At 44.9% G+C, this 13,039-nt stretch overlaps 1 non-coding gene across 1 annotated transcript; it reads left to right on the top strand.

Moving 5' to 3' along the window:
* The first annotated feature begins 11,905 nt into the window (after window positions 1-11,905).
* Window positions 11,906-12,024, top strand: LOC125058998. Its single transcript, XR_007118593.1, has one exon. It is a non-coding gene; the product is annotated as a 5S ribosomal RNA (ribosomal RNA).
* Window positions 12,025-13,039: the final 1,015 nt, after the last annotated feature.

Here is a 13,039-nt window from a genome sequence, read left to right as displayed (position 1 = left end):
GATAGCTAAATTGAAAATGTAAAATATAACAACTATAGCAAAAAGTGTCGTATGAATAGGGTATGGGAACGATCATTGTGACACGAGAATTTTATATTTTAGAATATGTGACGGTGGTACACAAATTGGTCACAATGTCTCCGAAGCCAAAGCGTCGACATTCATAGATTTTAGCCTATAGAACTGAGAATATGCCCCTGAAGTCTACGTACGGTACAGTCGGCTTTAAGACCGTTATACCGTTTCAGTCGTAAAGCCTATTGCGTAGTGTGCGGACGTTTCGCTCCTTTAATATTAACCAGTGATTCTCAAACCCGTCTTTATAAACTAATCATGTCGAGATGCGGGGAATGCAAAGAGAAAATGTTTGGTGAAATCTACATGGCGATGTCTAAAATGCAAGACAGGAGGTCAACAGCCGGGTACAGCTACAATGTCACCTCTGCCTGAAGCTACATTAAGGGAGGAAGTAAAATCTCTCACCGCTCGGATGTCAGCCTTTGAGGAACTATTGAACGAGGTAAAATTTATGAGAGAGGAGTTCTCAGGCCTTAAAACCACGGTGATTGAAGCCAGCAATACTATTAAGGAATTTGGAGAAAAAAGCAAAGAAGCAATCAAAACCCTATAGAACAGAGTTGGGTTACTTGAAAAAGACAGGGATTTCGCAGAGCAATGGCGTCGAATGAATAATGTAGAAGTTAAAGGAATACCACAGTCAGCTAATGAGAACCTGCTAGACCTGGTAATAAGCATTGGTTCGAAAGTAAATTATCATATAACAAAGCAACAGCTTAGCTTTGTAGCCCGCACTCCATCTCGAGATTCGAACAGCCCGAAGTCCATAATTGCGAGTTTCAATAATAGATACGTCAAGGAGGACTTTGTGACTGCTGTCAGAATCTTCAACAAAGATCGCTTACTAACCCCAAATATCCTGGGTTTACGTGGGTCAAGCAAAATTTATGTGAATGACCACCTTACTTCAAAGAACAAAACTCTTTTAAACAAGGTAAAAAAAACCGCAAAAGAGGTGGACTGGAAGTTTGTTTGGGTCAAACATTGCAAGATACTGGCTAGAAGAAATCCTACATCTGCAATACTCGCGGTGTACTCGGACAATGATCTTCAAAAAATTACAAAAGGAAATTGACTGCTTAACTTTGATAAATACTTAATTACTTTTTATACTTATGTGACCATATTTATTTTATTAATCATAAAACCGCATCAATTAAAGTTGAGAACCATTGTGCGTGTTAAAGCTATCGTCTGTTCACACTCCGACCGGTTTGCAGCAGGTAAATACTTTCATACAATTAATAATCACTGCTTTGTTGCGTTGACCGTAAGGTTGCTCTTTCGGTGTACGTGTTCATTAGTTAAATTTGTATTGAATAGCATATTGAGGGTACTTATCATCTATGATCTACCTATATTCTATTTGCATGTAGCATGTATTTCATACTTTATTTTATTGTTTTTATTATATACATATATTATTTAATTGTATTAAGTATTCAAATATATATAATAACTATATTTATATTTTACTTAAAATACAATTACACACATACTTACATAAATTTACATTTTATATATTTAAAACATTATACATACTTAAAAAGAAATATATCAAATTTCATTAAATTATTATGGTTACAAATTAAATCGTCGCATCGCGGTCGTCGAGTGCAAAATCAAGCTCCCACACGACATGCATCAGAGCCACATCGGGTTCCCCGCAGGCCGCACCAGTGCGCTGCGAGTCATTGACGCGAGAGGACGTTTAAATCATTCTGTCATATATTGTCATCGTATCAAATTTATAATAATAAATAGTGGTGTTCTGTAAACATATTTATTTCTTTTAAATGAAACAATTAAAGAATCAGACTACCCTAAATGCATATTCTTATCCAATCTCTCTTTGTTCTTATGTTATTAGTGATGGTAATAATAAACACGTACAGTGAAACTTGGTTAAGTGGGACCTGGATAAGTGAGAAACCTCCATAACTGGAACTCATGTTGAGGTCCCAACACTTTGGCACTGAATTACCTCTGTTAGTAGGACGAGGTAAGCCGCTATATCTGGGATTTGTTCTTTCGATTTATCATAATAGTTACCTCTATAACTGAGACAGCGAGTAAATTTTATATGCATAAACCTCTGTAACTGAGATAACATTGTTTGTTTACTCATTCTTATTCTACCCACAAATTCCACACGTAATTCCAAGTACGTAAGTAATTTTGAGCTTCAGTTACCTTCAGTTTTAGTTTCGCTTTCATACAGATGTTTATTTGAAAAATGCCAAAACGAAAGCTACAATCGTTATCATTACGTAAAAAACTGAAGTTAATATCCGTTTATGAAAGTGGGAAGACACCAAAATCTTCTCTTTGTAGAATAATTCAGAGTAAACATAAAATTGAATCACAATGTTCTGAAGGACAAGGAAAACTAAAACGTGTACGTTTATCAGAATATCCTGAACTTGAACAGTGTTTGCTAACATGGGTCAAGCAACTTCGTAACAAAAACGTTCCGGTAAGTGGACCGATGATTAAAGAAAAGGCACAAGATTTCGCGCGAAGGCTCGATATTCATAATTTTTAATGGAACCCTCTGTAAATGAGACAGATATTTATTTATGCCTGTATATCTGAGACACTGGGTAAGTGGAATACCTCTATAAGTGAAACGACATTGCAGGTCCCTTGATGTCTCACTTAACCAGGTTTCACTGTATTTACTTTTGGAACGAAGTTCCTTATCGCGCGTTGTGAAAGGGGGCTAGACGGAAAAAATTCTTACGAAAACTTGTCACGACACTTTTTTGCTATTTGCTATTGTAATACACCGGTTCTCGTCCGATCACCGAAATTAAGCAACGTCGGGCGAGGTCAGTACTTGGATGGGTGACCGCCTGAGAACACCTCGTGATGTTGGCTTTTTTTTGTAGGGATAAGAAATGAAAATTATTTTTGGAATCACTTAACTAAATTAGTCTTGTTGGAACGAAGTTATCGAGCGTTGCGAAAGGGAGCTAGACGGATTTTTTTTTAAATTTTTTTTTTCGTGGGGAAATGCGTTACGCATACCCTCCCGCGGCACGGTTGACCTTGGTGGGGAAGGGTTATGTGGGACTCGCACAACAGTGCATACTCACTAAAACCCCACGGCGCCACCAGCAATCGCCCGGGGCAGGACACGGTAACAGCGTAGCCTTGTCCGCATCCAGCCACGCGATCAGCCGTTAGTATCACGGTCCTCTACGGCCACGAATGATGTGGAATGGACCTTGGCACAGCAAGGGCCTTTCACATCGGCCAATTCACCCTGTTTATAAAGCTGGGGGAGGTCGGGTACGATGCTTGCAGGGATGCGTTAGCATCCCTTCTTTTCGACGCATGAACCCCTGTTCCCCCGCTGGAGCAACTGCGTGCCCAGGATTACACACGGGGTTGCACGGTGCAACGGCGGCGCTGTGGTCTCCTACGGCGACGCGGGTGGGCTGCAGGATCATCCTCCCTGGCCCTCTCCGCCTCTTCCTTTTGGTGCATGACGGCTTCACAGAATCTCTGGAAGATTTCCCACACGCCCAGTAGAGGCCTCCTTTCCACCTCCCATTCTAGGCAATCCTTTAAGGTGTGGAGCGCATCATCAACAACATCAGCGTCACAATGGTGGCAGGTTGGTGCCTCCTCACGCCCGACTACCTTGTGCAAATAGCTGCCGAAACAGCCATGTCCGGACAATATCTGCACGAGTCGGTAGCTGAGGCGGCCCCACCGCCTCCTCACCCATTTGTCGAGATGTGGTCCGAACGCGTTGATGGTGTAGAACCCAGTGCTCGCAGTAGCCAGTTCTTTCGCCCACTGTCTTATTGCTAACGAAGCTTTCTTCGGAAATTTTCCACGACTTGATTGCTCCGAGCGCTGGGTCATTACCATTGTGCCTGCCTTTAGCCCTCCTCCAATAAACTTCGCTTAAGGCATCCGCTTCGAGGTGCCAGGGTGTGGTGCCGGCTATAACACACGCTGCATCATACGAAACCGTGCGGTTCGCCCTCGCGACCCTAATTGCGATTACTCTCTGCGACTGCCTGAGGATGGTTTTGTTGTACCGGTTCAGCTTATCCGCCCATATTGGGCACCCGTACAATGCCTTCGCTCACACTACATTAGCGTATAGGCGGCGACACTCTCCACCCGGCCCGCCTAGGTTTGGCATTATGCGTGAGAGCATACCTGCTGTGGTAGTAAGGTTGGGGGCAAGTGTCGTGAAGTGCGCCTTGAACGTCCACCGCAGATCTAGGACAAGCCCAAGGTATTTGAGTGTGGAGCCGATCAGGATAGATACTCCGCCGACTATAATGCTTTCAATTTGTGGTGGCGCTCTGCGGAGGCCGTGGAAACATATCGCCTCCGATTTTGCGAGGGCGACTGTGAGACCAAGCTTTCTAATCTCGGACACAACTCTGGCTACTCCAGCAGTTGCGCGTAATCGCGCTTCCTTGTAATCCTGCCCACAAGCAACCACGAGTGTGTCGTCGGCATAGCAGATAGTTGTCACTCCCGCGACTAGTTCCGCCCTGAGTACCTTGTCGTAGCCGATGTTCCATAGCAGCGGTCCAAGAACGGAGCCCTGTGGAACACCGCATTTGATAAGTCGCTCCCTGAGACCATGTTTAGAGGGGTAAACGACTCGGCGTCCTGTAAGATACGATGCTATACACTTTTGTATGTACTCCGGTAGCCCGTGATATTTGAGGCCTTCCTCGATACTTTCCCAGGGCAGTGTGTTAAAAGCGTTGGCGACGTCCAACGATATTGCTAAGGCCACACCACCGCGGGACAGCTGCTCTTCGCACACTGCTCGAAGTCGAGCGATAGCGTCTATTGTTGATCGCCTCTTTCTAAACCCGAATTGCGCTTCGTGTATGTTAGGGCCCACAGACTTTAGGTGCTTGTAAATACGACCGGCAATGATCCGCTCGAACAGCTTGCCAGCTTCATCTAGCAGGACTATTGGGCGATACGCTGAGGGTGACTCTGGGGGCTTTTTGCCCTTTCTTAATAGCACCAGTCGTCCATGCCAACGGGAAGTGGCCTTTTCGCAAGCATTCTGTGAGGAGGCATTGATATCGCACGCCAAGACCAGCGGTGAGGGTGAGGGCCAGGATTCGCCCGTGCACGCCATCAGGCCCCGGCGCAGTTTTATTTGTGGACATCCGCTCTATTGCCGTCTCTAATTCCGAAAAGGATACCTCAGGGATGGTTTCAACGTGTTCGATGCGCGTCCCTTGGTGCAGATCTGGCGTACTCTGCTCGGGGAAAAGTTTTGCCACCACCGTGCTTAGCAGGTCTGGCTCCATTGTAACTGTAAGAGGTGGGGCCCAGGGGCGCAGTTTATTTGTAACTATCTGGTACGGGCGCCCCCAGGGATCCCGCTCTATCGTCTCTAGTAGTTCCTGCCATGCCCTTTTTTTTGCTTCAGCAATCGCAATTCTTAGCGCCTGTTTAGCCTCTCGGAATGCACAGTGGGGTCGGCTCTCCTCTTCGGCACATAGGGGACGTCATCTGCGAGCCCTAATGTAAAGGCGACGGGTGATAACGCAGACAGCCCGTAACTGGGCGAGGTCCACCGACCACCAGAATACACTTTGTCGGCGACGTCCAGGGCGGCTTCTTTGCATTGCGGCGTCGGATATGCACGTCAGAGCGTCACGATACCACATTGCCTCGTCCTCGGTATTTATAGGTTCTGGATTGGGGCACCAAGCCTGAACAGTTATGGCTAGTTCCGCTTGCTCCTTATCTAAGCTTCTAAGGGCCCAGGTTGGGCCTAGTTTTAACAAACTCGGCCTGATTTCCGGATACGATGACGGGGCGAGAGTACGGAACCGGATATAACGGTGATCTCATAGGGTTTCAATCCCCGTTAGGACTTCCCAGCCCTGGACCCAGCGGGACAGATGTTGACTTACGAATGTTACATCTACGATGGATTCTCCGTTCGCTCGCACGCATGTAGCTTCGGAGCCCCTGTTTGCAACTGACAGATTGTGCCCAACAGTCCATTTCTCTAGCGTCTCTCCCTGCGGCCTGGTCACCAATGATCCCCACACCGCAGACTTTGCGTTTAAGTCCCCAGCGACGATTAAATGTCTCGGGCGGCTCCAGTCCACCACGCTATCTGGTTCCCTTAGATAGGTTTCAAACTCAGCCAAAGAGCGATTGGGGAGAAATAGGTGCTGATGATGCACATATCGCTTCCCAGTTTTGCTGCCACATAGCCGTGGCCTTTTCTAACTGGTCCGATGCAGGGCGAACCGTCCGCCGGTGTAACGACGATTGCGGCCAAGCCATCGAGGTCACCCACCCAGTTTCCTCTATCCGGTATTACGTAGGGCTCAGATATTATGCCGACGTTGATGTCCAACTGCGCCAGACTCTGGTGTAGTAGGTCTTGCGCTGCGGCGCAGTGGTTTATATTACTCTGTAGAAACCGCAGGGCCATATTGATTGGCTACAATTTCGATAACCTCCATAGGCGCATTATTGCGCGGGGACTTTGTAGGTGTCTTCTTTTTAGGTGACGAGCGATAACTAGGTACCCTCACGCTGGGAGCAGTGCAACTGCTACCTCCCAGTCTGTGGTCTGATTTCCTGCCCGCCTCCTCGCAGAGCGAGCACTTTGGTTTTGCCCTACAAGCGGCTGCCCTGTGATCGGGTTGACTGCAGTGAAAGCACAGTCGGCTACGATCGGTTTCTGACACGCAGCGGCTGGCTACGTGCCCGACCTGCAAGCAGCGGAAACACCGCAGCTCTCTTGGTTTTACGACGCTTATGCTCGCCGCTACCCAGCCGACGAGAAAATGCCCCATTTGCAGTTTCTTGGCGGCTGAAACCGGGCAGTTGGCCCAGGCCGCGCCAAGGCCCGACCTGTCCTGTCGTATGCGGCCCACCCTTATCTGATCAATCGGGCATTCGCCTTTGGCCACGATGGCCTCGCGCAGTTCATCCGGAGTGACAGAGTCATCTAAACCAGAGACGCGGACGTCAGCGCATCTTACAGGCCGTGTGATTTTAATCCCGGAGTCACTTAATGCTATTTTGAGTCGCTCGGCCAAAGTGTCGGCTTTTTCCCCGCTACCCACCCCGGGAATTTGAATTATGGTGGCTCCCGTGGCGGCGCGGCGGAACTTAACGGCCTCGATACCGGCCTCCTTCAGATCTACTTTGGCCCGAGCCTCCTTTAGGGCAGCAGCATAGGTGACCCCTCTTGCCTCGGCGTCCTTCGGCACTGTAAATACTATCGCAGCGGTGCGGGGCACCTTTAGCTTGGGCAGTGGTTGAAGAGGGGGCTTGCCTACTTTAGATTTTTTCGACTTTGGAACATTTGCATTTCTTGGCGTCGCTGTTGTTGCACTTTGGCTTTTTTTGGAGACAATTTTCCAGCCCTCCGCGGCAGGGATGGACAGCGATAAAGGGGGGGTGTGCGGGGATGCAACTGCGAGTGAGGCTATAGGGAGGTCTTCGCCTTCCATCATTTTCGATCTCGCCGCTTTCGCCAGACGTTTTGACTGTCGTTGCGCCTTTTCCCCTTTTCCCCTGGCGGTTCTTGGTTGGGTTGTGGTCCGATATCCTCAAATTGAGTATTTAGGCGCTCACCCACCTTTTTTTTTTTTTTTTTTTTTTTTTTTTTTAAACTCTTCATCTATCTGCAATCAGCCTCTTGGCTTTTATCAGATTTTTTAGGGGAAAGGTTGGCAATTAGGGAACGCAAATCCAATAATTTTTACTCCCTCCGTAATTTTTAAACTGTCAGATTGCGGCAAGTTTCGCCCTTTTTAGCCGGATAGACACTATCCGTCATTTCCAAGAGGCCCGAAGCTAGGGGGTTCACGTGTTGCTGAAGTCTCATTTTGTATCGCACGGTTGATCTTTTAATGTCTTCCTCGACAGTGGCAATTCCCAAATATTTATGGACTTCAGTATTTCGTGTTAACCACAGCGCACCGCTCATATTTCGCAGTGTTTTGCTTTGTAGCCGCTGCAGGATTTCGATATTAGAGCGGCTTGCTGACCCCCAGAGCTGTATCCCATAGAACCATATTGGTTTAATTACAGTTTTATAGATGAGGAGTTTATTGTCCAAACTGAGTGCCGCATTTCTGCCTAATAGCCAGTTCATGCTACGAAGCCTACCAATAGCATGCTCCTTCTTGGCTTTTATATGGTCTTGCCAAGTCAGGCGTCTGTCCAGGTGCATGCCCAAATATTTCGCTGTAGTCCGTTTTGGCAAAACAGCTCCCTCCAGAGTCACCGGTGAGCACTCTTCTCTTCTTAGTGTGAACGTAACATGAACTGATTTCGCTGGGCTTGCCCGTATCCTCCACTTCTTTAACCATAATCCTATTTTGTCCAGGCATTTTTGTAGTTTTGCGGATGCTTCGTTAGGATTTTTATTGCAGGAAAGGATTGCAGTGTCGTCTGCATAGGTTGCAATGACAACATCGTCCGTAACTGGTATGTCGGCTGTAAAGATTGTATAAAGGAATGGACCCAGCACTGAGCCCTGAGGCACTCCTGCTTCTATTTGGCAGATTGATGATAGATAATCCTCACATTTGACCCGGAACATACGGTTTTGCAAATAAGACTTTAGGAGAAGGTAGGCAGTATTTGGTAGGTTCAACTTTAGCTTACACAGGAGGCCCTTATGCCATACGCGATCAAAAGCCTGCTGTATATCGAGAAATACTGCTGAACAATACTCTTTTCTTTCTAGGGCTTGCCGTATTGTATGAGTAACACGATGTATTTGTTCCATTGTTCCATGTTGTGCACGAAACCCAAATTGGTGGTCAGGTATTACTTCTTGTTCTTTGAGTACTGGTTGAAGGCGAATAATGACTAGTTTTTCAAATACTTTTGATAGCAAGGGGAGAAGACTAATAGGCCTGTATGATGAAACTTCTGTTGGCGGTTTTCCAGGTTTTGGAACCATGTTTATAATGGACACCTTCCATAGTTTTGGGAAATATTGTAGTCTTAATATTGCGTTAAAGAGGATTGTTAACAGAACGATACCTTTTTTCGGTAGTTCTTTAAGTACTTCTGCGGTAATAAGATCGAAACCGGGTGCTTTTTTTTGTTTTAAATTATTAATAGTTTTTTTTAATTCTGACGGTTTAACAAGTTTTAGTGGTAAAGACATTTGCTGATCACTATTTATGATTTCATCAAATTCGTCTTCGGTTTGCATTATGTCCGGTTCGTTAGGTGTAAATACATCCGTTAGAAAGTTGGCAAACAGCTCCGCTTTATCCTGTGGTTTTTGTGCCCATTCGCGATTAGCTTGTCTTAAAGGGGGCATGTGTTCTTTTGGCCTTTTTAATGATTTCGTCATCTTCCAGAGTGAATAATCGTCAGCTTTATATGGCGACAATGTCTGTAGTTTATCTTGCAATGTACGATTTTCATTTTCTTTGAGTAGTTCTTTTAAATCTTTTTGGGCTTTATTCAACGCTTTTTTATCTTGCCGATTCCTGCTGGTATGCCATTGTCGTCTTAGTCTTCTCTTCGCAGCAATAAGATATTTTATTTCCAACGGTATGTCCTGACTTTGTGTTTTAGGTTCTATATATGGGGTCGATAGCCATGCTGCTTTTTGTATAAGATTAGTAACTTGCCAAGCTGTGTCGTCTATGTCATTTTCACTTTTAAGGGGTATGCGTAGGTTAGCATTATCTTCAATGTATTCTCGAAAGGCTTCCCAGTCAGTTTTACGGTTGTATAAAGTCTCCCGTGGTTCTTTGTAAATAACTGTTGTGCTTAGTGTGCAGATAACTGGTGTGTGGTCTGAGGAGCCATCTAGACACGATTGGACTTTAGTGTAGAGCCCAGATATCCCTTTAGTGATGAAGAAGTCGATAAGATCTGGCATTTTTTTTCGGTCTGTTGGCCAATGGGTTGGTTCACCTGTTGATATTACACTAAGGTTATTACTATCAATAGACTTTTTCAGCTCCCGGCCTTTTGTTGTTGTTAGTCGTGAGCCCCAGAACGTGTGCTTAGAGTTCCAGTCTCCTCCTACAATGTATTTGCAGCCGAGCGTATGGAAAAAGTCATTATACATATGCTCATCTATCCGGTGTCTAGGTGGACAGTACACTGCAGCCACATTGAGTGATCCCTGCCAGTCATCTACAGCTATTATAGCGGCTTGTATGTGCGCATGTTTGAATGGTGGCAGGATATGATGTCTAATGTTTTCCTTAATTATAACAGCTGCCCCAGCATGAGATGTACCATCTGGATGATTAGCATAGTATACATTGTATCCTTTCATTTTTATTATTCTTTGGTCAATCATATGCGTTTCAGTGACCAGTAAAATATCTATCTTATTGTGATTTATAAAAACCTCGACTTCTTGCTTATTTGGGAGTAAGCCATTTATGTTCCATGTCGCGATACGTAGGAATTTCATTTTTGCTGTTGAGCTATTACTGTCGTTAGTAGACTCATAAGAGTCCCTATTTGTTGGATGAGGATGTCAATCTTTTCTGACTGTTTTATTATGATTTGCTCTAAAGAGCTCACCCACCTGGCGGATAATTCGAGCCTCCAGTTCTTCTACGTTGAAAGGTGGGCGATCCTTCCGAGCTTGTTGCAGTGACGACCTAAGCTCGCGCATTTGGTCTTGTAAGAGATCCAGTTGTGCCCGAAGGCGTTCATTTTCTATCTGAAGGGCGCGTGTTTCGTCTGAAAGTGTTTGCACTGCTAGGCTATCTGCATCTGTCCTAATTGCAACAACGGCCTTCTTGAGTGCAGCAACGAAGGTGCCTTTGAGGTTCATCGAACACCTAGCGACCTTCTCTATGGCAGCTAGGTTTTCTTCAATTCGTCTTCTAGCGCTACCGAGCGTACCCGTCTCTATGGGTTTCTCATTTAAAGCCGCGAGTTCCGCCTCGACTTCGCTCTCTCTCTGCACCCTCCGCGCTCTTTGGTAACCCGCTTTCGTGCGATCGCGCGACAGACTCGGGCTATCGCTGCAGCTGCTCTCTTCATCATCCTGTGTCGTTTTCTTACGAGGTCGCCAAAAGCGCAGCTTCTCCCCCGGGGTGCAAGGAGCTTCACCCACGACTCGGGGACTCTGATGGTTGTGCGTTGAGCCTATGATTACCATGGAGCCGGTTGAGTCTGATTCCATCTCGTCAGCCATGGTGAACTTCCTGGTCGCACTGCGCGCCGATGATGTATCCATACTCGGAATGCACTCGAGGGGACCTCTGCGCTCTTTTGGTACAGTTTTCTCTCCTTGTGTAAATGGTGGCGGAAAAGCGCTAGGGCACTCCTCCAACCTTCCGCTACAGTCCGTAAGCTTATTCAGTTGTTCCGTATTTATGCCAGGTTGTTTGTTTTTGGAATCTGTTGCACGGGAGTGGTCCACCCCCAGAATACGATGCGGACCGGCTGCCATGACCTCTTGGTCATGGGAGGGATTTAACCCTCCTGGGGTAGTTTTTACATTTTCGTTTCGTGTCGCCTCGCGCCTGGCTCGCCAACATCACGAGCGCCTTGGCCTCGTATGCTACGAAACACTACTTTTTTTTTTTTTAGTGTCTCTCTCTCAGGCCGCATCCCGCTAGGTTTTTCAGCAAGAACCAGTCGGGAGCGGCTTACGCGTCGTGTTATCCCACCAAAGGGCGATGGGGTCACTTTCCTACGCCTTAATAACCCTTAGTCGCCTTTTACGACACCCACGGGTAGAGATGGAGAGGTGCTATTCTATGAGCCCGCACCCCACGGCATTAAATAAAGACCAAAAGTTGTAACGACACTTTTTGCTATAGTTGTTATATTTTACATTTTTGATTTAGCTATCGCCAACGTCCATACCACGTTGAATACACCGGTTCTCGTCCGATCACCGAAGTTAAGCAACGTCGGGCGAGGTCAGTACTTGGATGGGTGACCGCCTGGGAACACCTCGTGATGTTGGCTTTTTTTTTCTGTGTCGAGAAAATCTATCATACTGTTATGATACCAATTAACATATAAATTAATCGAAAGGAATTTCGTTCCATCCGGGTGTCCCTTGACACCTCTAAAGTTTTTTTTTTAATATTATAGGATTGAAAATGCATAAACTACAAAAAAATACCAAAATCATCTTAATAACAAATTACCTACCTTTAAGTGCCCGCTTAACCCAATGCTACCTATGCATAATTTCGTATAGCAATACGTAACCTTCTGTCCGCATTGCTCATAAAGCATAATATATGTCTTGATTTGTGGGTATTACGAGTATATGTAATATATTATTACAGTACTACTATACACATTAGTTCTCTGTCTTATTATAAAATTAAAATATATTTACGTCGTTATTTCGTTTTGTATAATATGTGTGTATTGCTGAAAATTAATACACTATGCCATGCAATATTTGTTGTAAATAAATGTTCTTGGTCTTATTACTTCATAAAAACTGCAGTTATTTACATTAGCTGTCTGTTATTGAACAATACTTATATTGTATTAACGTTATGTTGCATTTTTTTTAAACATTTGTTTGATAATTTTTAAAGTAAAAAAACTATATAATAGTACTTGTAATTTTGTTTTTGACTTATGTCATCGTATCATAAAAATCTTTTATAATGTTGTTATTACTTTTTATATTCACGCGCATAACGACTACAGGCGAAGTACTTATCGGAAGTAATATATTTATTGGCTGTTATTAAATGAATTTAATAATGTTCACGTGGACACTCACAGGACAAGATATGGATTTTTTAGTAATATGCTGAGATATAATACAGGAGCCTTATTTTATTTCATTACATAGACATTGGCAATAACTTAAACTCGATTCTTTGAATATATACTATCAAAACCTACGTGGCTTGCGTACCAAGTGTAGCGATCTTCTGAGTAGTATTTTATTAAACTCTTATGATATTCTTTCTTTTACGGAAACATATAGTTGATGGCATTTATAACTACGAAA

The sequence above is a fragment of the Pieris napi genome, chromosome 18, assembly GCF_905475465.1.
Source record: "Pieris napi chromosome 18, ilPieNapi1.2, whole genome shotgun sequence".
Lineage (NCBI taxonomy): Eukaryota > Metazoa > Arthropoda > Insecta > Lepidoptera > Pieridae > Pieris > Pieris napi.
Note: the sequence above shows the minus strand (reverse complement) of the source record. Positions and strands in the feature narration are given on the sequence as shown.